Source organism: Pinus tabuliformis, chromosome 5_1, assembly GCF_031772625.1.
Source record: "Pinus tabuliformis cultivar Carrire ecotype Pingquan chromosome 5_1, CPIR1, whole genome shotgun sequence".
Classification (NCBI taxonomy): Eukaryota; Viridiplantae; Streptophyta; class Pinopsida; order Pinales; family Pinaceae; genus Pinus; species Pinus tabuliformis.
The window spans coordinates 476,132,336-476,157,236 of record NC_142305.1 but is presented as its reverse complement, the minus strand read 5'-3'; positions in this window follow the sequence as shown (position 1 = coordinate 476,157,236).

The following is a 24,901-nucleotide window of genomic DNA, read 5'->3' as shown; positions in this document are numbered from 1 at the left end:
CTTACTAAGGAAATTTTAGGACATCATACATCAGTATACTTTTTCATTTCCTCATATTGTATCTCCAAGATTTTTTTTATTACATTGTAATAGAGATTAGGATCACATATATTATGCAATAATATATGCTGATATTATTGAGGAATTATATACTACAAACCAACTACATAAGTCACATTTATACCAAGTAACTTCAAAAACTAGGGTAATTAGCTTATGAAAGGACACTTGTAAACTAAACTTTTTTAGCTTGATATCAGCCTTTTAATTTTTTATCATTTCAGGTTCTTTGTTGAAACATATTTAAGTTACCTTTCTTTAGTTTATATCCTTCAATGCAATTATCAACCCTAAAACCTAATTAGTCTAGTGTCTTTACTTCCACTTTTTCTTGTTTGTCCCTCTCCTAAATTTCCCCATGTTTACACCTACATAGAATTTTGGCTACACTATTTACATCCTTTTTTCGATAAGGTTACTTCACTGTAACCATCAAACTAGAATTTTACAACTCCACTAGAGACTTACTCTCAACCATTCAATTAACTTTATGGTGGCCTTATAGAACAATACCATAAGTATTTAAGAAAATTTCAGCCACATGACAACCATATGATTGTCAAATATATCAAATTGGCTCCCAAAATGGCCTCCTTCTAATAAGGTTCCTTCAATGCCCTAACAATATAACTGCATTTTTGTAGCTCCTTTAGAGGTTTCCTTTCAGCTTTTTCTTCCCATTAACTTGTTGGCCTGTTGTACAAAAATATCATAAATATTTGTATAGATTTCAATAATAAGAACCATACGGTTACCCTTGATATCATATGGACTCTTAAAGTCAAAATTAATTATTTCCTAATTGATTTCTCTAACACTTATATATTATATGTCATCCATTTTGTTGATTTTATTACCTTTTATTGACCTCAACACACATACTTAACTTATTTACTACTAGATTACTACTAGTTGATTGTCATATAAAATTCAGTTATAGAGTAAAAAATACTACCATTTATATTAAATTAAATTAAATATTTGATTTATTTAGAATTGTTACATTTAATGTGCCCATGCTTGGGATGAGGTTATTCTCAGTTTCACAATGTTAAAACAAAGATGTCGGAAAGTTGAGCTTTATGATTGAACCATACCAATACTAGTACAAGTAATTTATGTTCACTTAATTAACTTTAATATCTTTATGTGAAATTTGATGAACTCATACTAAGGCTGAAGGTTATATTTAGCTTTGAAATCCTAGAACAAAGATGCTTTACCTTTCCATAATTATATCGAGACTAGTATAAAAAAAAATTGTTAACTTCAATAATTTTAGATTTTTTATTTATAAACTCATTTACATGATATACCCATATAGAAACAAATAAAACAAAAAATTGTCTTTATATTTATATTCAAATTGAGTATTATTTAGAATTAAAAATCATTTGCATACTCAACCTGGGCCAAAACGGTCAATAAAAAAGAAAAGCTAGGTTAAGTTAAAACAAATGGTAGATTTGAGAGGAAGTATTCTTCAACGATGTGTTCACCCACCTCACGAATTGAAACACTAAATTTTAATCTTATTTTTATGATTAGTTCTCCTTCAACCTACCACGAATTGGAAGAGTAAATTTAAGAGGAACTATTTTTTATATGATTTTTATGATTAGTTCTCCTCCTACCTATCACCAATTCTTCATCAAATAAAATGAAGCCATGAAATTTTCCATTATCACTGCATAATTCAACATTATGCATAGGTGGGATGAGCTAGTCATGTGGTGGCCACAAGAAAAAGATAAAAGTTTCAATAAAATGTAGTGTCTCAAATGAACAATCATTGTCACACTTCTCCCACAAATTTGCTATAAAGTTGTTAGGAAATTTATTTTTTAACACTGAAAAAGAGTTATATAAAATGAGATATTATGAACTAATAAAAAAATTAAATTAAAAAAAAATATAAAATTTTAATTATTATTACTATTTTTTTATTATTATTAGTATTATTATTATTTGTTAGTTAATATAAGTTTTTAGATGACTAGCATGTTCAAGGCGTGGGTTGAGAAACCACAATCTAGAGACATTTAAGCTATCAAAATCACTCAAAATTGCACCCAATTTAGGCCACATCAATCTCTAGCATGGTTGAATTTTTTCTCATGCAGTTTTGAACAAATAACCGTTTCACTATAAATTGCCTTAATATAAAACCTTGTCAATGTCTATTTTGCACCTCATGGGCATTATTTTTAAATAAATTTAATGAATATGAAAAATTTGTCTATATTTTGTTATGTTATTTGAATCAATAATAAATTATTACAAATTTTAGTAAGTTATCAGATAGATTTTACATAAAGTAACAAAAAAACTAACGAATTTTAATAATATGTGATTCGTAAAGAAATTTTAATACTAGAATAAACACATTAGTAAAATTTGTTAATAAATGACAATAGGCTTCATTTTCAAACACCAACTTTATTAGTAATAATAACTTGATTGTTATTATTAATATTGTTATTTTTAGTTAATTAATGGTATTAATATTGATATTGAACATTTTCAAATGTTGATTGTGCTCAACCAAGGTTAACCTTAATTAACAAATATTGAAAATGTTTGACTTTAGAAAACTATAGTTTACTATAATTGGATATGGTTAATACAGTCAACCTTATTATTATTATTAGTCAACTTTATTGATAGTAGCATTATAGGATTGACCAAGTTTGAGTATTATTAACTATTAATATTATATTCAATAATAATAATTTCATCACCATCATCCTTATCATCCAACTTTATATTATTATTATTATTATTAAACCTTTTAAAATCTTTATTGCGGACAAGGATGACATTAGTTGACTAAAGTTGGAAATCTTTGGCTTTGGCTAAACATGGTTGACAATAATTGAATATGGTCAAGTACCTATGACTGAGGAAAACAATGAGTAAAAACATGTGATTATTGTTAAATATGGTAAATATAGGGTTGAGTAGGTTTGATCATGGTCAACTATTTTAACATTGACTATAAAGGTTTACTTTATTTGACTATTCTTGGTTATTTTGGGTCAGTATGTCTCACTAATAATATTAATGAATAATATTAATAGGAATTTATGTTTGGTCATAGTTGAAAAGTGTTAATTGTCATACATAATCAAACATATCCAACCATAATAAACCACATTAGTGAAGGAGGTTGACTAATTTTTTAATGTTGGATGCTACGTTAGAGATATTTCATTGTAATTTAACATTGAAATGATGTTTGTCACATGGCAATGTCAGATATATTTCTGTAACATTTTTACATCACAACATATTTGATTATTATTATTAATTAATAATAATAATAGATGAATATGGTTTGACCGAAGGTAAATAGTTTTCACTCTCAAACATTGTCACACATAGTCAAATATAGTGAAACACATTAGTAAATATGGTTGACTAATGTGACATCGAATCATATTCGATAGATAATGATGTCAACATTATTTGTTGCTAAATTACATTTTTTATTTTCTGCTTTTTTGATGATGATGATAATGATGATTAATGTCCACTAACACCAATGTGGTCTATTGGACCTTAACAAAGAAGTGGTTAATTGAAATTATTTAAAATATTATTTCTATGATAAAAAAGGAGGGAAAGAAGAATTATGGGGTCACTATATTTTTACTATCTGAACAAGTCGAGAAGGCATATTCTCTCGTCCTAAGGTATCTTGGGAATAGACCAACATCTAGTTTCACTTCAGAGATCATGATAATTAGTTCTAATCCTTGCAATATTCATTCTGTTCTTAGCACTGGTTAACGCAAAAAGGTAATTCAGATTAGGAAGCTAGGGTTTGATAACCTCCTTATATTATATTAACTTTCTTTTCCCCTCTAACTCCTTATCACTCCACAACATATTCTCAAATTTGGAAGTAATGATATTTTTAATATTATGCTTATTCTCCAAGATGATATCCTCCTTTATATCCCAATGATCGATTGAGGACATGGCATCCTTATGCCACCCTCGCTTGCGGTGAAGATTATTTTGACTAGAGTTAGAGGCGATTTTTTTGAGTCTCTTGGATTCTATGTTGTACAACTTCTTCCTATATATCATATACCTAAACATAGTTGTGAATTCAATGGGGGAAAGACTAGCCTCAATTATGAGAATAGGGTAGGGAGTCTTACCTTTAATCTTGAGGCTGTTGGTTATGAATTTCTTTTAGATCATTTCAATTTTTATATCCATCTCTATAGATACTACAACCCCACACCTCACATCCATATAAAATAAAATGGGCGACAAGAGCCTCGAACAGGAACATTTTTTTACTCTAAACCCAAATATTAGTTGTCTGACAATTGTTTTCAAGCTCATATAAAGGTTTCCAACCTCCTATAATTCTTTTCTCAATGCTATAGTTCCATTTGAGCTGATGGTGGATGTCAATACCTATATATTTGCAAGAAGAAACATTCTATAAGTAATTGTTTTGATAAATGAAATTATCATAGGTGATAATTATGGATTTAATAATCATAACTTTAGCCTTCTCAATATCAACAATCATGCTTGTCTTGGAATAATAATCGTGGAGGGTGTTAAATTGTTTATTGACATTGTAGGGACGCTTGGAAAGAATAATGATATCATCATCATAAAGGAGAAGAGTAATGACTATGTTAGTGACCCTCGTTACTTCACAACCAGCAACTTCTAAGAATTCCTCAATCTTGTCAATGTAAAGGCCAAAAAGGGTAGTGGATATGGGACATCCTTTCTTCAAACCGATGTTGTGTTTAATATCAGTATACCAACCCTCAGTGCTCTTAATATTGGGAATAATATTCTCATATAATCTTATAACAACAACCTGTTACTCGGGAGGAACCTACCGTTAATTCTCTTAAAAAACCGTGTCAAAATATTTTCTAAAATCAACAAAATAGCACAAGAGATTAGTCTTACTTTATAGTAATTTATATTCCTTTCTATTTTATCTACATTTTAATTGTATCGCAAAAATTTCTTACTCAAATTACGACCTCGATGTTGTAATTTTTCTATTGTAACATGCATATTTGTTTTTGATAGCGATATTTTAGTCATTGAAACTACACTATTAGTTTGTCTTTGTCACATTGGGACATATATATATTCTTATCACATAGTGGAGTCAACCCCTTTTTCATATTGTATGTACATTTCTTTTGTTATAATAGAAAATATGGTTATCAACATTTTCAACTTGTTTTGTCGCATATAACATTAATTTATATTAAACACATAGAAAATTCAACTTTAGCGTTTGGCATTATACCAACAATATTTTTATTATTACATTGCAAAATAATATTTTATTTGCGACATTCCGATGTGAAATGCTAACTTTATATTTAGTGTAAGTATCCAAATTAATCATTATTCATAGATAGTTAAAAAATGTTTTTTTACTTACCTTAGTTTCCGTTATTGCAACATTGAATTTTTGTAATATATTAACCTTTATTAAAATTGTGTGATTAACCTTTATTAATGGTAAATTATTTTACAACATCTATATAAAAAATAAATATAAAATATAATATTATGTAAAAATCATTTTCTAATATAAATTAATTAATTAATGAAATTTATAAATTTATTGAAATTAAACATTTTTTATTATTAAAATGGTAATATTGTTTATATGCAATATAAATGTTAATATAAATGATTTTTTTTTGTCAAATGGAAATATGTTATTATTGTAAAATTATACCATTATAAATTTAATGTAATCATTACATCATATAAATACATCTCTTTTCTCCATCAAAGTATTTAAATATGATTTTATTGCATATTTTCATTCATAATAGAAATATAACATAACCATATATGGAATTAAAACATCAATTTAATGTAACTGAAGCATAATTTGATATAAAAGAATAAATAGAGTTCAATGGATAAGAGTGGAAGCTGATAAAAATAGAACCATCGAAATACGAATAACATTCATATTCTTATTTTAAGATAACCATATAAATGAGATAAAATCGATAGTATAAAGCTTTTAAAAGAAATAAGAACTTTATTTAAAAAATATTTGTGTTTTTACATTATAAAATTTAATTTCCAAAATAAAGTTGTAATGCTCATTTCCATGCAAAACAATAGACAACACTTTTTAAAGTGCATCCATATTGATGATACCGACAACAACAATGGACATGGGCATTGTAATTCTTATGGATTCTCAGTATTTGTAGCTATTATCTTCTTACATTTTTATGTGTTTCACTATCATATACATGTAATAGCTCTATGATGATTGACTTCATCTTAGCTAAAAGATAAAAGTAATCTTGAAAAAATATTTATAAAAAATAAATAAATAAAAACAAATATTTATATTTATATTTATATTCAAAATTTTGATGCAATCTTCTTTCCATCTTTGTGTTTCATCATCATTGCATTTCATAAAACTACTAAATCATCATCATCATTATCACCGTCGTCGAAATATAATTTATTTTTTCATATATATATATATAATTCTAATAATTGAATTAAAATTAATTTTCACATAGCCTGATCAGGGTGCATGTCAGTGGTTGGAAATTCTTGCACGAAGTAATGAGGTGTACATATGATTTACGTAGGACCACCCCCCACATGCTCAAAGTGATGGGTGTGATGGCCCTTGTCATGAGTCCATGCAAGGATGGTGGGAAAGGTGGCAGAGGCGACAGTGGAGAGGCGAGTTCTATAGAATAAAAGGGAAGATAGGTGGGTAAGGATGGTGAGTTTGTTTGTAGAGTAAGGAGATGGAGCAGGAGAAAAGGAAGGCATCAAAACCCATGAAATAAAACTTGGAGACAAGCTATAATTGGTAACGAGTATGTTTCCTCGCTTTTCACCTCCTTTGCAATGACGACCTGGTTTGGGTTCTGCTAGTTGACCTTGCGTTGTTTGCCAATGGGAACCTAGGTGCAGCACACCAAGGGATGAGTGTGTTGGTCGATAGGGTCTGGTAGGCAGAGGATTTGAGTCTGAGGCTGAGGGCGGCGAGGGTTAGTTAATATTTCGTACAGGATCTTGGCCTTGCTACCAAAACCACTGCAACTACTGGGGCAATGTGAGAAATTCTCTCGTTAAGAGAATTGTTTGAGACCCTTGAGGTTGGCATCAGGTATGAAAGTGACAAGGGTATGACTCTAGCTTACCGGGTAGAGGGGAAAGGTGCTGGAATCCATGGGAGTGAAACTTGTCGGTCTAAGGCTAGGCTCACTTGTGTGGCCTTGGCTAGAGACTGCAAATATTATGCCGTATGAGAGGCATTGAGGATGGAGGGATGTGATAATAAAAGGGATTTGGAGACCAAACCTTTCTAAGGACTGGCTCTTCAGCCATCTTAGCTCCAGTAATGATAGTAAATGGGAAAAAGAAATGAATGGGGGGGATTATGACATCGACAATTCAATTCAAGAAAGCAACCAGTGCGAAATTATGTCAAATTTATTTTGGCTAACATATATTTATTGTGAATAGGTTTCAGTCATTGTTGACATGGTTCGGCCTACGAGAGGTGGTGGATGTCAAAGACGGGGTCGGGAGCCTAGAAAGGATAAGGACCCTAGCACGTCGGAGCCTTGTAGAGGGAGGAAATCGGTAGAGTATATTATCAGTGAAGCTGCTATGGCCTATCATTCAGGCATGGATGAAAGCATCCAAGATTTGTTAGAGGAATGGGAAGAGGAAAACAAGCAGGGTAGTGAGATGGAGGAGGATATGGAAAATTGCAAGACACTCGTCCTAGATCCTGGGAACACCAGAGGTAGGATAACGCAATTTAAGCAGACATTGTACCTCTGCTAGCTAATGAAAATCTTGTTGGGTAGGCCATGGAATAGATCTTGCTGCGTATGGCGGCTTCTCTCCAAGGGATGCCGAGCTACAAACAAGATCTGCAGAAAATTCAGTTCCAACTCCATAATAAGGATATTAGGCTGGAGAGAAGCAAAAGACACATTCCATACATCCTGGAACGATCGAATATGCCTAGAGCAATTGTTAAGGATCCTATGCCAGTGGAATCAGCCTCGAAGGAGCAGAAGGGCTAGCTAGTTTCTCATGTTTACTTTTGTTATATATGCTGTGAGCATTTACTTTTCGTCATGCTAGTATATGGATAGATAGAAATATAGAGTCTAGTCATGAAACAAAGACATATATAGCTTGGCTAGATAGATTAAAACTTTATTGTTTTTGGATGGCTTACAATGGGGATAGGTGGTCAACAGACTTGGTTTCCCATAGTGAAAGTTGAGGTCACTTTTCGTCATACAAGTATATGTATAGGTAGAAATATAGAGTATGGTCATGAAACATAGACATATATAGCTTGGCTAGAGAGATTGAAACTTTATTGTTTCTGGATGGCTTACAACAAGGATAGGTGGCCAACAAACTTGGTTTCCCAGGGGACAAGTTGAGGCCACCTAGCCAATCTTTGTGGTGTAAATTTGCCTATTATGAATAGAAAATGAAAGGTCATGCAAAGCTTAACAAAAAATCACACACACACAATTTTAATAATTGAATTAAAATTAAAGTTTTCCCAAAATATTTCAGTTATTTTTTTATTTAATTTTAAAAATAGAAAATAGAAATGTTTTTGAAATATACATAATAAGTGTTATATAGTAACTAATATAACTTAGTTTAAATATAGCTAAATAAAAAAAACAATAATGATATTAAAACTTATCAATACATTAACAAAACTAAATAATAAAATTGTAAAATTATAATCAATTGAATACCTGAAACATAAATTCAAATTATTTTAAAAAATAAATTAATTTATTTTTTTAATATTAACTATATAAAACACAATTTAACTTTTCGTTAAATAAAAAAAATCCGACTAAATTTTAATTATATATAAAGAAATTACTATTGATTTATTATTTGTATAAGCTTTTAATTATATTATTATTTTAATTGATTTTATATTATCTTTTAATATTATTTTATTTATTAAGGTAACGCACGGACTGATGTAATTATTCGATCGTTTCTAATCTCGTTTTGGTCAAAGGATATTAGTATCTTATAGATTTCATCATATTCTAAATAGTAGTGAATTTGTTTGTGGTATAATGGTGAGTCTTGTAATATGTTTTTTTGTTTAGTTTTACTTCTTAGTATTTGTGAAATTGAATAGTGTTACAATATATTTTTGAAGTTAATTAAGAGATAGTATATTTTTGAAGTTAATTAAGAGATAGTCCATTTTATTGATATAAATTAGTATATAAAAATATATATATTTTTAGTTCAACTTCATTTTTATGTATATTTTTAAAATTTGCCAAAAACTTATAATTTTTTTTTAAATATTCAATATTTCAGTTTGACACAAAATGTGATCTTTATATATTCACAATCATTATACTTTTATTGGAGGAAACTATCCATAATCATTACTACATTTGTATCATTGTAATTTTATTTGGTTTCTAATGGTAGCCAATTTTGATTTTAAATATTGGAACATTTTAGAATACTCTCATAATTTACGTTTATAATTTTTTAAAACATAATAAAATAGTTAAGTAAATAAATATAAATAAACAAAATTATTGGAAAAACATATGTTTATTCAATCAAGAAGAAGTCATGTAACAATTCACATAATAATACCCTTAGAACATTAAATTGTAATGAGAAACAGTCAAACATATTTTTTCCCTAAATATTTTCATATATATATATATATATAAATAATATTAAGGTTCTCTATATAAAAACAAACAAACCAGTATAAATAAAATATATGTTAAATTATTAAACATTTTTTTGAGATGTTATATATATATCTATATATATATATATATATATATATATATATATATATATATATATGTGGATTCTAATTACTCGTAATAATTTTCTCCCAAAATAACATGGATTCAAAGCCAATTTTAGCCAAATAAGCCTTCTCATGGGATTTTCTTTGAGATACCTTAGCATGAAAGCATGGATGATGAAATCCAATTACCTTTTCTTACGACAAGATTTGATGGATAACCGAAGTGATGACAAGTCTAGGTATGTTTAAGGTGAATTGACATGTGTGTGCAAGTAAGGAATTATAGAAAGTGTTAGTAATGAGTTTAAATATTGTATGCAATCCTTTTGAAATAACTCGTTTTTCAAAATCGAGCACACAAATTTTGCAAATGATTCCATGTAACATTAAGAAATTAACTAACTTCAAAGGTGGAAGTGATACAATACCATTTGAAATGAGGACCGAATTTGGGTTCTCCAACCTACGATAAGAACATGAACACCAACAGTGAGGATTTACTTCATCTAAATCGCAAACTAAACCCATTTACCCTCTATTTCTTCATCTCAATTATGGGTTCAAATTGTCTTTTCATCTAGGGGATTTAGCCTATTTTTAATGGAAAGGGGTTGTGGACATGTTTTAAAATAGCCTCAATCAACATAATTTGTTGTAGTACTTCAAACCTATAATTTGCTTATATCACCGTGTCCCCAACACAATTTGTTGTGGTAGTTTATACCTAAAAATTGATTATGCAAATTTTCCCAAAACATAATTTGTTGTAGTACTTTAGAGCTGGAATTTGATTCTATGATCATGGCCCCAAAATAATTTGTTCTAGTGCTTTAAGGATAGATTTTGATTATATGATGGTGGTCAACTATTCCTAGGGAAATTTTAAGGTCCTGGTAGAAGGAACAATCTATGATATTATCCAGAATGTATAGAGATTTAGCAAGATCAACATATAAGTGGTTACAGTTCAGTGAACATACTTAAAACAATGCAATTGGCCTACAAAGTGAACATTTTTATAATTTTCAGTTATTATAAAAGAAAAGATAAATCTTTTACTGCAAAAAAGAAGATAGCTAAGAAAACTTCTCATCGACACCATTATCTCATTTTGACTACATTCATGAACAAGCACAAAATATGATTAGATGTTTTCATTCATTATTATTCAAAATAACTAGTTTGACTGACCTCCTAGTCGATCCAAATGTTTTGGTGTAATGTGTCCATGTTTATGTACTTCCATTTGAGGGTACAATTCATGCAAATGTATAAGCAGTAAGGATAAATCCTTTCTCAAAAACACGTGCAACAAGTCATGATATCCCTTGCATGCATGGTCATGATCAACAAAATAGTTATGTTATTCCTTTCTAGGAGGATCATGTGGATTCCATTCATCCATGCATTTCCATTTCAAAATTTAACCATGCTACTCATTATCTTAATAGCCTCTTTCTTTCACTAACACATTAAGAAATCAATTCAATATGACTCATTTTTACGAGAGCCATGACTACTCAAAATGTTCAAGCTTACCTTAGAGGATTTTTTTGGGATGAAGTTTAATCACCATTATAAGAAAATGAGCTTGCCCTACCATAACATTTTACAAACTCACCTCATTTTGATTCCATTGTATGCTACAACCTAACACTCTTACAAGTAGTTGGGTACATGTATATGTGGGAAAAGAGGAAAATGAGTGAAAAATGTCGTCAATATTTGTTCGGCATCATTGAATCTTATTACAATTATGATATAATTAATGAATCTGTATGCACAAAAGGTATCCTTGCCTTCAACGATTTAGGCGAAGGAATAATAGAATGTTAACGGTTACAAGTGTGGAGAGAAGTGTCCTCAATATTCTCAAACAACTAAATAGATTACATACAAGATATATAGGAGAGAACAATAACTAATAATTGAATTGGAACTCAATGATAAGTTAATCGAAGTGAACTAAATTAAAATTTTCTATGACACCTAGGAGATAAACATTGGAGAGGAAGATTAATTATCTTAAAACCCCCTCATAATCTAAATTGTGACAAAATTTTAAACTAAGTTGCCAAATGGTCTACCTCTTAGTTAGGCTTACAAATATGACTCTAAAAAGATGACACAAGCTAGGTTAGATTTAATTTTCCTTTTATTTTATTTTAGATCCTGTAGCCTCTAAATTTATTTAGCTTCATCTTTTTGCTGTTGGCTTCAAATTAGAGTTTCTTCATATGTTGTTGAAACTCTCCCATAGTTCCTTTAAGTTTTCTATGCATGTCCTCTACTTTTTCAGAAATATGCTGTTATATGGACTACTGCAACGTGTCATCTTCAATTTTGTTCTCTTCATCACTATTTCTTTTATCATCATTTTTTACAAATTAAGATGAGAACAAAATTTTATCTGTTCAAGATTCATTGCTCCAACTTCATCAATTTTCAGGACTCATAAATTTTCTGCAATAATTGTTAATGCATCTTCTATACAGGCTTCATGACAACATGGTGTTGCAAGGCATTCAAGGAACCTTAATTCTTCTTCAAATTTTGTTTCTTCTTTCTAGTAAATACTAACTTCTCCACATTCAACGTCAATGTTAACTTTAAAAACCTTTCCAAAACCATATTGATTCTTTTCTTTCTAATTTGTAATGAGATTTTTCTCCTCTTCGATTTCCTTCTCTGCCTATTTCACTTCCAAGTCTTTAATAACCTCTTGGTTTTCAAACAAAAGTGTGATTCTCTCACTAAATAACATTATTTCAATGACATGTTTTTGTTGCATCATCTACAACCATTAATCACTAGACAATTAGTCGTCATCAATGTTAACATCAATAATTTTAGTTGTTGGATCGTGCAAACCATATGCTACGTCGACGATAACTCCAATGTCATCAACAAACTATTTTTTTGGATTCACTAAATCATCATCCACTTATGGTTGTGTAGAGTGGTATTCATGAGCATCTATGTGCTCTTTCTATACTATTCGTAGCACACCATCATCATTTTCATCCACTTCCAAGTAGGATTCAACAAAATCTTCATATCTCTGTAGATCTGTTGCTATAGATCGTCTTTCCTTTTCATCTTCAAGCCTTGCTACAATAGGATCTACAACACTATTTTCCTCAACTTGATTACTCCCCCTTACACGAAATTTCCTCTCAAGAGCATCCCAAGCTTTCTCTATTGCCTTTGCATCTACAAGGAGCAAATGAGTGCTTCCATCTAGACATTTCTTTATGCATTTTAATGTGAAGACATGTTTTTTCTCTCTTAAAACTTTGTCAAATAGTCCTCAACCAGCTCATTTTACTACTTTGACACTGTAAGACTCATTGTTTTTCCCATTTATTAAGAACTCGCGACTGCGACTCAATAAATAAATTGACATACAAACATACCAAATAATAACAGTCCTTTTACAAATCAATGCTCTGTATACAATATGCTCATACTTGTTCCACACTAGCTTTTTATTCATGTATCAATTCCTTTTTTAAATAAAATTGTCAATGAAACAAAAAGCAGTAACAATAAACAACAATATACTTTAAAAAACAAACTTAAATATCAGTTAAAAAAAATATTACTTTAAAAAGAATTTCCCAAAATGTAGTTCGAACGAATGACCTTCTTTTCATAACATACAACTCCCTTTTCTTAATGAAAAGGAATGACCTTTTTTATAATAAAAATAGTGTTTTTCCGGATAAAAATGAAACTTTCAAACAAAGTTACAAATTGAACTCCTTTTTCAGGATGGTGGGAGCGGAGCGAGTGAGACTAGGGTTTCAGTTTGCTGAAGAGGTTTTTCTCCATGGAAGGGCGCAGAGCAGGGAGCTCCACTCCCTCCTACAAGGAGGTTGTAGCCAATAAGGGCAAGAAACCTCCAGACTATGGTAGAGTTATTGTTGAGGAAGGAAGAAGAAAGAGGGAAGAGGAAATAGAAGGAACCAAAATGAAGGAGAATGAAAGCACAAAAGACAAGGAGGAAGATGACAAAAAACAGGGAACAAAAGACAAAAAACAGAAGGGACCATGTAAACCCAAAGCTGAAATCACTCCTAGAGTAGTTTTAAATGATCCAGCACTGCAGGTGCACAAGGATCACATGCAGACTTATGCAATCATTTGCAAATTCATGGGATTATGGCCCACTGAAAAAGCTTTACAAACTTGGATCAAATACCACTGGAAGCCTAAAGGGAGCATTGATCTTCATCTGGGGTCCAAGGGATTCTTCACGGTGGTGTTCACTAACATTGAAGATAAAGACCGAGTGTTTGAAGGCAAACCCTAGTTCTATGCAGTAGCAGGTCTCTATATGAGGCCATTGATAATGAACCTTTTACCGGAGCGGGAAATTTTTACTTCGGTCCCGGTTTGGGTAAGACTCTATTCTCTACCACTTGATTATTGGCAAACAGAATCGCTAGCTACCATAGGCAATAAATTAGGTCGGTTTTTCAAAGCTTCTGAAGCCCCAAGGAGTGGAAATACACCTCCTTTGCAAGGAGATGTGTGGAGATGGATCTATCTAGAGCTCTTCTGGATGAGGTCATCTTGGAGGTTTTTGATGAAGAATGGGTGCAAACAGTAGACTACGAGCATATTCCATTTAGATGCCTAATATGCCATGAATACGGGTACCTTCTGAGAGACTGCCCTCTTAGAAAAATAGAGAACAAAAGAAAAACCAACACAATGAAAGACACGGATAGCTTTCACAAAGTAATCCATTAAGGAAAAGGTGGCAAAAAGGGGCCAAAGCAACATCAAAATGAAGGACAAAAGGTTAGCCAGAGCCAATTCCAAGTTCTCGAAGAGGATGAAGTAATAGCAAGAGAAGATCAAGCAATGTATGGAGGTTATGAGAAGAAGGAGAAGGAAGAAAATCGTGATCAGTCACAGGAAACTGAAAAACAAAAAGGGATCATGATGACTGATACAGAACTGGAAATGGATCAGGAATTGACCTAGAATGAAATGGAAATGGAATACCATGAGCTACAGGAGATTCTTGATAGACAAAACCTTGATCTAGAAGGGTTCTTGATTCAGGGAGCAATGGGCGGGGTAGAATCACTATCGCAAGAAGAGTTAAATAGAATACAACAATTATTCTTATGGAAAACTCAGGCAAAGTGTTTGAAGGGAGAAAACAACAATGAAAGACAGAGTCATGAAGGACTGAAAACAATAAAAATGACTCCAGGGTCAGCAACGAGAATTCCAGGAAAGAAAAGAGGCAGGAAAATGTAGAACGAGATATTGATGGAGTGTGGAAAGCTTATGACAGACTCAGGTAAGATGAAAGATCTAACTAATTACTCCTTTACCAATCTTTAATTATGAAGTTCACAACTTGGAATATTAGAGGTCTAGGCAGCAAAAGAAAATATAGAATGTTGAGTAATAGAATGAAACAGGCAGCTCCAAATATAATTTTCATCCAAGAAACTAAATGTTCCATTCAAAAGTTAAGGCAAATCCATAGTAAATGGCTCAGTAGATTTGAGTTTCTAGAAGTTAAAGAAGAAAATATGGCAGGGTGTATCCTAACACTCTTGAATCCCCAAAAAGTTGGCATAATTGATACGGAGGCATCGAGGAATTATTTATGAGTGGTTATACACCTGTAGGAGATAGGGGCAGTTATCTAGTCACAAATGTTTATGGCCCTCAAAGGATAGATGACAAACTCAGGTTTATAGAGTCCTTAGTGGATCTCTGGGTCAGACATGCAGGAATACCTTGGATCATGGGAGGGGACTTCAATATGATTAGATTTCTCTCGGATTAAAAAGCGGGTACAAGAGCTCTAAGTAAATATTCTTTAGCCTTCCAAAGCTTTTCAGAAAACATGAAGCTTATTGACATTGAGACAAAAAATGGCCTCTTCACATGGAACAACAAAAGAGGAGGGGGTTCCTAGGTAGCCTCCAAGTTAGATAGATTCATGATCTCTGAGGATCTCATGCTTATAGACAAGGAAATAATAGCAGGAGCTCTTCCTTTTGGAGGCTCAGATCACTGGCCAGTTCAAATGGAGATCCAGGGCATACGTACCTCAAGGAATAGATGTTTCAGATTTGAGAATATTTGGCACTCACACCCAGAATTCATCAACAACATTGAAAAATTGTGGGCAGCGGATTTGCAGATTCAGGGATCAACAATGTTCCTGCTACACAAAAGATTAAAGCACATTAAGCTGAGGCTAAAAGCTTGGAACAAGAATGAGTTTGGTAATATTTTTGCAAGAAAGATATTTGTGTAAAATAAAATTCAAGAGCTCAACCAAGCTATGATTAAGGAAGGCCTTGATAAGAACAAAAATGATCAAGTAGAGAAGCATCATAAATAATGGGAAAAATTTTTTAAACAAGAGGAAATTTTTCGAGACAAAAATCTAGAGTTCAATGGCTAAAAGAAGGAGAGCGTAACACTAAGTTTTTTCATAGATCCACTATTGCGAACAGGACTCACAACAGGATCTCTTCGATCAAGGATGAAGATGGGCAGACACATCAATCCCATGAGGAGATAGAAGTAGTGTTAGTTCAACACTTTCGAGGCATTGCTTAGGAAAACATTTCAGTAAGGGAACCTTTCATCAAGGACTTCACCAAAAATATACCTAAGCCAGTATCCAGAGAGGATAACATTAAGCTTAACAGACTTGTATCTTAAAAGGAGGTCAGTGAGGTTCTCAATGAAATTAAAAATGGCGAGGCTCCAGGCTTGGATGGATTCAATGTGGATTTCTTCAATGCATGCTAGAATATTGTTAAATAGGACATTTTAAAGGTAGTGGAAGATTCAAGGATAAACAGAACTATTTTGAAGACACTCAGTACATCCTTCATCTCCTTGATTCCCAAACAGGATAATGCTCAAATGCCAGAAAGGTATAGGCCCATTGCTTTATGCAATGTAGTATACAAGATAATTTCCAAGGTCGCGGCCAACAGACTCAAACCTCTGCTGCATGTGCTTGTTTCTGGGGGACAATCTAGTTATGTGGAAGGCAGACGAATACTAGATAACATCATTCAAGCTCATGAGGTGGTTCACTCGTTAACTAGTAAGAGGAAAGTTGGTGTGATCATGCAATTGGACATAGCCAAAGCTTATGATAAAGTGAACTGGACATATATCAGGAAAGTGCTTATTGCATTTGGATTTGATCATAACTGGGTCCGATGGTTCATGGCCCTGGTGACTTCTTCTAGATTTTCAATACTAGTTAATGGCTCTCCCTTTGAGATTTTTCTTCCTTCTAGAGGCCTCAGACAGGGAGATCTGCTCTCTCCTTTTCTCTTCATCCTCATGATGGAAGGACTGGGTCGGTCCATCAAGCATGCAAGAGTAACGAGCAAAATTCAAGGACTCCAACTATCAAAGAATGGACAAGTTCTGACTCATCAACAATTTGTAGATGATACCATGTTACAGGGAATTCCCACAGTCAAGGAGGCTCTAGCATACAAATAAATTTTGAATGACTTTGCTATGGCAACAGGTATGGAAGTTAATCGTTCCAAATCAAAAATATTTTTCTTTAACACCCATATTGCCATTCAGAGAAACATCTCCAAAATTCTTGGCTTTCAAAGAGAGTCCCTCCCCTCTAAGTACTTGGGAGTTCCTCTAATGGCTAAACCTTTGCACAAGAGTATTTGGGAGCCGTTAATCATCAAGATGCAAGACAAGGTCAGGAAATGGACCATCAGATCTTTAAATCTGGCTGGTAGATTGGTACTTACAAAGGTGGTGCTCAAGCTATCCTAGTCTTTATGCTATCAGCTCTCCCAGCTCCAAAAGGAGTCTTAGAGCAATTTAGAAATATCCAAAGAGACTTTCTCTAGGGTAAGGAGGAAACAAGGAAAAAATGGGCATTAGTCTCATGGGAGAAGATCTGTAAACCCAAGGACCAAGGAGGCCGAGGATTGGATGATTAAGAGATTCTCAGTAACGTTCTAGGGGCTAAAATTTGGTGGCGGTGGGTCAAGGAACCAAAGGCTCAATGGGAAAGCATCTAGAAAGAAAAATATGCCAGCTCCTGGCATACTTATAACATCATAAGAATTTATGGAAATATAAAGGGCTCACCCATATGGAACAAGGCCTGGGAGAACATAAGTGTGGTTCAAAAAAGCAGTTTCTGGGAAATTAGAGAGGGAGACCTAGCACTATTCTAGGTTTCAAATGGCAACAAGAACCTACTCTATTGAAAGAGGAATTTCTATGCCTAAAGCATGAGACAGACAAGCAAGGATTAGTAAAGGTAAAGGACTTTTAAGAGCATACTCACAATACAGGAAAATGGAAAACCTGGAGAAAAATAGATGGCAGGGAGGAAAAAACCCTCAACATGAGAGAAGAGACCATCAAGAGAATTTTAGATCAGAGGATGATTTTAGTAACTGAAGGGTAGGATCAACTAAGATGGGGTAACAACAAAGAAGGCAACTTTAATATTAAGGAAGAAAAAGCTATTCTCCTTGGGCTGGAGTCCTAGGCTACGGATAGGATCTGAAAAAATCTTTGGAGGCACCAAGGTTGGATGAAGATCAAACTCTTTATGTGGCTGGTTCATCACAGGAAAATCTTGACCTGGGATAATATTAGAAAGAGGGGTGTGCTGCAACCCTCTAGATGTCAACTCTGTGAATCCCAAGAGGAGACAATGGAACATCTTCTCAATAGTTGCATTTTCACCTCCAGGTTATGGGATATTTTTTCCATAATCTTCAAACAGTCCGACAGGGACAAATAAAGTGTCACTAACACCCTTAGCAGTTGGAGGAAATTGTTTTTGGATCATGAAGTTCTTAACTCTACCTGGGCCCTTTTGCCGAGTTTCATTATATGGAATGTGTGGAAAGAAAGAAACAAAAGGATCTTCAAAGAAGAGAAAAACCCCTCTCTTCGCTTGTTCGAGTAGATCCTAAAACAGCTTAAGGAGATGGTCAGAGCCACAGTAAGGGATCTCCCAAAAAATCCTCCCTCAAAAGCTGAATTAAGAATTCTCCAGTAGTTAGGCATGCAGGGTTTAATTCCACAAGGTCTGGATAGGAAATTAGTCATGAGGGAAATGGCTAATGAGTTCTGGGTTCCTCCTCCGGAAGGTTTTTTGAAATTCAACATAGATGGAGCTTCAAAAGGTAACCCGGGAATAGCAGGCTTTGGAGGAGTTCTTCAGTATGATACCGGAAACATTCTCTTCCTCTTTCATTGTCATTTAGGGAAAGCAACCAACAACATGGTAGAATTAATGGCCTTGGAGCAATGCTTAGAATGTTTGAAACAGGATAACTACATAAATGTGATAATAGAAGCTGATTCAGAGTTAGTCATTAACTCGGCCAAGAGAATTAGTCATGGATCAGGGACAAAGAAAGTTTCAAAACACTGGAGATTGATACGTGTTCTCCATAAAATACAGGGACATCTTCTGGGACTATGCACGGTTAGATTCAACCACGTGCGTAGAAAGGCCAACAAATTGGTGGAAATTCTGGCCAACCAAGGTGTCAGCTGCAAGGATAGCAGAATTTTGATGGATTGGCTCACAATGCCTGAGAGCAACCTAAAAGAACCTTTCCACAACTAGGCGGAAGACGATAAAGAAGTGTATTGGAACTATACTAAGGAAGCCAGGTCGCAATGAGGAGTTCTCTACATGATTCACATATCTTGGTGAGATAGGTCTATGGTGGGAGGCTGTACATGGTTGGCCATAGCAGCTATGGTAATCTGAACCCCAAAAATCCCCAAAGTCCGGCGAACGATTTTCTTAGTCCAGTGAAAGGTTTTGAGAAAAAACTGGCAGCAACTGTTACAACGGCAACATTTTCCAAATTTGCATAGTCGGGAGATAAAACCGCTTCCCGAGTGGTTTTTGGTCGATCGCACCGCTTTCAAGCTAAAATTGGTTTTGGAGATTTGGTAGCGATGCCATACAACTCATGACACATGGATGAGGGCTGGGTCTGAAAACCACCCTCATCGCACACTAAAGTTCGGTGACATTAGGCCGTGCAATATTCATCTCAGCCGTCCGATCTCGCAAGGCCGATCAATGATCAGGAATGATCGTGCGGTTTGGTGGGGTTAGGGGGCTAAACATCATGCATCTTCCAGGGGCAATATGTATCTCCGATGTCAGATTAAGAAAGGAGAATGGATGGCAGTGATTAAAGAGGCAGGTTAGAGGTTAGTTTACGTGGGTATTTGTGGGGATGGTTCACGTGCCCTGCTATTCCCATTGCATAATTTTTGTATGTACTCTTAAGGGTTTTGAGGGCACATTTTTAGGGTTGGAGGGTTTTGTTTCAATCGGGGAACTTCTTGTTTTGCCTTAGTCCACAGAGTATGGTGGACGTTTGTATATAACGTAAAATATGCTTGATTCAATGAAATAGAAGGTACGACTCTTGCTATAGAAAAAAAAAAAGAAACTTTCAAACAAAGAAGGAGGCCTCTTTGTAGAATTCGTAGGAGTGAGGTATATAAACCACGTTTTTCTCAATAAAAATGAAACTTTCAAACAAAGAAAGGGTCTCTAGTAGAATTTGTAGGAGTGAAGTATAGTAACGTGTGAGCTAGTGATATGAATGATCATATATAGGGTCAATATTTATTAGAGAGCTATTATTTTTATGGTTTATTTAAAGAGTAATTATAATCAATTTTTGATAGTGGAAAAAGCCAAGAGAAATCAACTCTTTTATGAGGAAAAAGCTAAAAGAAATGTGGGAAGAGGACACTAGTCAGCTTCATGCCAGCCTCAAGCCGACTCATCCTTTCTCCAAATCTCCTATATATAGAGCTCTCTCATGAGGTCTAAGGAGGCTGGAATTTTGTGAAAGCAAGGAAGTGCTGTTGGTTTGAGTGTAGAGCTATTGGGTGATTGCTTTGAAGGAGGTGAAGAGGAGATTTCTTTCTGCTGGGAGGTGTTGCTGGATTGGGCCTTTTATGGTTGTAACACTCTCAGAACTTTACTTCCTCCATTAATAGAGCATTTGAGGTTCTTCTATATACATGTGTTTCAATGATGTATTGTTGTACTTGTGTATTTGATTTATTCTAATCCTTGAATTAGTTATGAATGTATGCTTCTTGTAGTTTCCCTCTCTTGCCTTTTTGCAGGATCTTTGTGTAGCTGGGCCAGTGAAAGAGCAAGGAGCTGGGAGTAAGCAGCAAGGAGAGAAGATTGGATCAATCATTAGCGAAAGACATCGGTTGGTGGATCTCTTTCTCCCCTCTTTACTTTCATAAAGAAGAAATCTTAGATAGCTTTGCTTTCAGTTGTTGCTGAGGTACTATCACCCTTAGAGTGGGATAGGGTCATTCCGTGTCGGATACTTTTCCCTACAACAAATTGGCGACTCCGCTGGGGATCGTATCTTGTTGGTTGCTTGTGTTTTTGCTATTCATTTCATAAACACAGGGAGTACCGAATCGAACTGCATTTGGATCTCTCAAATGCAAAGTAGAGGGCAGCTACTCTAGCTCAGTTTCTGGGCATGTTTATGATTTGAAGAGCTGATCCACAAGGACTCTGAAGCTCTTAGTGATAGCTTTTCATCCTACTAATTATCCCTTAGTGTGTACTTGACTGATAGCTTCTGATTTGGCCAAAAACTGTGAATTTTTGAGCAATCTGTGACCCGGAAACTGTGAGAAACGCAAGTTTCGTTCTTCAGTGCAGGCTGTACAAAGGCTGTCTGCATTTCAGCGCAGGTAGACCCTTCGGGAACTGCGCTGAATGTCAAACTGACAGTGCCTTGCTTGCGCTGAACTAGTGTTGCCTTGTGCTACTGGGGTTTCCTGCTGTTTCTTGCCCTGTTTTCACCTTTGTTTTTTGCTGCCTCTTGCTGGTCAGTGTACCTATCTGAAACCAACTTTCCTTGCCACTATTCCGCCTCGGTTGTATAAAGAAACTGTGATTGTTCTTTATGTATTTCTTGCTTCATTTACAGTTTCCCATAACGAAAAGCGAACTAGTCTTGCTGTGGCCTCTTAGATCCAGAACTGTGATAAGTGTCGTAGTGATCTTAAGAGTTAGTTTGATTGCTGTTCATAGCTGATTGAGCTTTTGATTTCGTCATATGGTTTGAATTTATATATTTCTAGTGTCGAAACAAGTAAACCGTAAGGTGTCTTTTGATTTTAGACAAGCTTGTTTGCTTTCACTTGAAATTGAATTCGAAATTATACAACAGCTTTCTTTTGTAATACATCAACATTAAGAAAGAGAAAAGAAATACCTACATTTTGCATTTGCATTTTTGATGAGTTTGCGTGATTGATCTAGGAGAAAGTGCATTAGTGTGTGCTTTGTGATCTGTGTGAAAAGATGATGTCTTTCTTTTCCCTCAGTAGTTAGGATTTTCAAAGTTAAAAGATTGTAAAGCTTGCTTATCATCTTAAACTGCATTTAGGAATTTGTACCAATACATCTTGTGGTGATCCTGAAAGACAAACTGCTAAACAAGATCAACTTAAAATATATTGAATGAACCTAACAACGCTTTGTAAGATAACACTCACAGTAGAGGTCTAGGTAGAGACGTGTTCCGGCGTCGTTAAACGTAGTGACTGTCGATCTCTACGAAGGTGGGTGATTCCTCCTGAGGGACGATAGCACTAATACGGACTTGTGCTCCCGCGTACCGTCGCGTATATTGGGAGACCCCTATAGGCATTTATCCTTTATCCTTAGGAAGCCGTGTCAGCCGCCCTACTGATCGCGATGCAGTGAACACAGCATTCACGAAGATCGACCACCCGTACCATAAAACGTATTCTGTGGTTTCGCGAAAGGTTTGGCACACCCTCTGCCTAGATCTCCAGAGCAGTTTCTTTTGGCCTTTTTCAAATTCTATAACTAAAAAAGTCCAACCGAGCATTTGTCACTTCGGGCTCGTTAAAACATCGAAGGAGACTAGAGTCATCTTTAGCTTTTTCTCGACTCTTAAAAACTGAAAAAGCAAGTTGTGTCTAAAAGCGTCTAATAAAATTCATTCAATACGGAAACATATTTTCCCCTTTTGTACTCTAGTTGATCGAGTAATCCGCAACCGTGGAGGAAAGTAAATTGAAACCCCGTCGTTTGCGGAGGCTTGCGAGTCAACCGTCTTTGTCTCCGGAATCGAACGTAGTACGGACGAAGCGAACTCGCTTGACCGGGTCAAAATCTCCCATTAAAGTTAGAACAACAGTTCCAACAACATCTGAGATCCCGGTCACTCCAAATATTTCTGGAATCCCTGCCTCTATTGAAGAAGTTCAACAGCCACAGAGGGACAGTAGCACTGATCCTGGTCTGAGAACAAGTACTTGCATAACTGAACCAGTTCCATCTGTAACCGGTCCACAGAGTCTTGTTGCTCAAACAACTGTCGCTGTCGAAACAACCCCTTCTTCGGCACCAGAAATCTTTTACGGACCTGACGGTCTTCCTCTTCCTCCTGGTCTGATTGCAATAGAGGAAATCGTAGAGGACCCGCAAGCAAATACTCCAACTCATTTTGGAGTAGGTGTCACTCTTTTTCCTTCTGCATCAGAAGTTTGTCCATCACCAGCGGAGGTTCCTGTAGAATCGCTGGGCAGTTTATTGGATAGACTTAAAATGTTTGAGCAACCGTCGACATCTAGGACTGTGTCAAATGACACAGCGACAGCAGAAGCCCCTGCTGTCACTCCAACGATGTTTGCCGGCGTACCAGCTGTCCCAACTAGCTCTCAACAGCTAGAAGGAGTCCACCCAGGGACTATTATGACAGCTTGGTCTGTTCCAGTTTGTTCTTCCGGTATAATACCCGGTAATTCTTATGTTGAAACAAGACAAATTGATCCCTATGGAGGTCAATTTGGGCCATCCAGTCCTCAAAGGCAGTCCATACCCTTGAGCTTCGGATTGTTACCGTATGGGGGGCAATATGCCCTTTCATTACCCCCTCCAGGAGGATACCCATACGGCAGTTTTCAACAGCATTCAGGTTTGACTGAAGTTACGACGAGTGGTTGGGTACCTATGTTACCCCAACAGCCAAGAGTTGTGTATTCTATGCAACAATGTGTACCTATGTCTAGCATCCCGATGACGCCAGCTATTGTAACCGTGTCGCAAGTTCAATCGATGCCTGTTGTATGTCAACCCCAGGTTGTAATGCAACAACCCCTTGACCCTGCAACACAACCACAATCGCCAACTGCCGGGACGACACAGGTACAAACGGGTACAATAACCCCGCATCTTGGTCCGTCGGTTAGTATAGCACAGCAAAACATGGCTTCACAGCCATGGATGGTGCAATACCAACAACCACAGTTTCAGCAGGTGTACCAAGGATCTGAGCAACAGATCTTTGCGAACAGTGGACAACCCTATATTCAGAATGGGTTAAACCAACCACTTTACAGTGGCCAAGTCCACCAGCCATATCAGTCTTATCAGCATCAATTGCATTATGCTGGTATGCAAAGGCCTACTGCTCAGGCGATTCCATCGTATCCTGGGTACGCCTCACCAAACCTGAATCAACAGTTGCCATTCATGGCAACTCTAGAATTACCAGATTTACATCGATTGACGAACGATCCAATCGCCTATGCCCATTGGTGGCCAACGATTCCTCACAAGCTTCCTTCGGACATTCCTAAATTCAATGGAAATCCTGGCGAAGACCCATCGAATCATGTGATGACTTTTCATCTGTGGTGTTCGTCGAATACCTTGAATGATGATTCGATAAGGCTTCGCCTTTTCGAGAGGACATTGACTGGTCCGGCGGCTAAATGGTATATTGAATTACCTAGAGCCTCTTTCGACAATTTCAGTTCCCTAGCCACGACTTTCTTAACCCACTTTCAATTACCTATAAGCTATGAAACTGGAACAGAGATCTTAACCAATTTCAAGCAGACAACGGCCACACATATATCCGATCATATACATGAGTGGCG